The sequence below is a fragment of the Diaphorina citri genome, unplaced genomic scaffold (assembly GCF_000475195.1).
Source record: "Diaphorina citri unplaced genomic scaffold, Diaci psyllid genome assembly version 1.1 scaffold16766, whole genome shotgun sequence".
Lineage (NCBI taxonomy): Eukaryota > Metazoa > Arthropoda > Insecta > Hemiptera > Psyllidae > Diaphorina > Diaphorina citri.
This window is the reverse complement of record NW_007394124.1, coordinates 1-1,074: the sequence shown is the minus strand read 5'-3', so window position 1 is coordinate 1,074 and position 1,074 is coordinate 1. Positions and strand designations below refer to the sequence as shown.

The 1,074-nt window shown below is 40.8% G+C and overlaps 1 long non-coding RNA gene across 1 annotated transcript; it reads right to left on the bottom strand.

Moving 5' to 3' along the window:
* Window positions 1-52: 52 nt before the first annotated feature.
* Window positions 53-1,074, bottom strand: LOC113473153. The gene is made up of 2 exons (XR_003395213.1): window positions 1,032-1,074; window positions 53-417 (listed from the first exon to the last, which is right to left on the bottom strand). It is a non-coding gene; the product is annotated as an uncharacterized LOC113473153 (long non-coding RNA).

The window sequence follows — 1,074 nt, the reverse complement described above, 5'->3', positions numbered from 1 at the left end:
TTCAGCCCTTATCAACTTATCATACAAAACGGTTTTGTAGCCGGATAAAATCGCGGTAGAAGCCAGGATAAGATTGGATTAAGCGATAACAAACACTTTGTTCTTAATTCATACGAAATTATACAACTTTCACAAAAGGTGGGTTTATTGTAGAATTAATAGTTTTTCCCCAACTCCCCCTAAACCGGATAAAATCGCATCCTGATTCTATCCACAATCGCGATCCTGATTTTACCCCGATATAACCACACTTCTACCCCGATATAACCGCACTACTATCCTGTTAGATTCCTCATAGCCTCATCGTGTATTGCAGGCTGTCTCCAATGACTTTCTTGTCCTCCAGATCTACTCCAGGGACATGAGTAATGGAGGTGTTGGTGGAGGAGGAGGTTGTCACCGGAGTTGTATTTCGTACTGCAAAGGAAGAGAATAAAGAATTGTTAAGATAGATTGCACAAAAATGATCGTTGTAAATTTACTCTCACAAACTATACAGACATGTACCTATGTACAATTGTACTTACCATGTCCCAGTGAAGCAATCTGAGGGACAACAATTTCTGGTGCTCCTTTTTGGACAGGTCACAATGAGAGTGGAAACTTAGTTTAGATTTAACACTTGGATTGACCATTCTGATTGGTTGATTTTCCAACTTTTTTACATGGTTTTACTTAACTTGAGATCTCTGTTTGTTTGGGTCAAATCTTGTAACTAAAATTTGGGCCACTTCCACTGGTCCGGTTGACCTAAATTTTTAGCTAATGAGATTGCTCAATCCAAGAGAGTTAAACTCTGATTCTGGTTCTGGCCATGAATTGTGTAGCACCAACGAACGTCAGTAGTCAAGAGTAATAACACCTCTTGTGACAGTATCGCAGATTCCCCCGGTCCTGGTCGGTCACAGGGGTAGAAAAAATCCTTGAAAATACTGACTTACTCCTTTCCCCCTTTCTTTACTTTTCAGAACATATTTTATCAAATTGGTGAGAACCTAAGGGCCCAGAAAAGGGTTCCGGTTTCGACTTACCTGGTCCCTCGGTGACCCTCCTCTTAAGCCGTTTCCAGAAGTT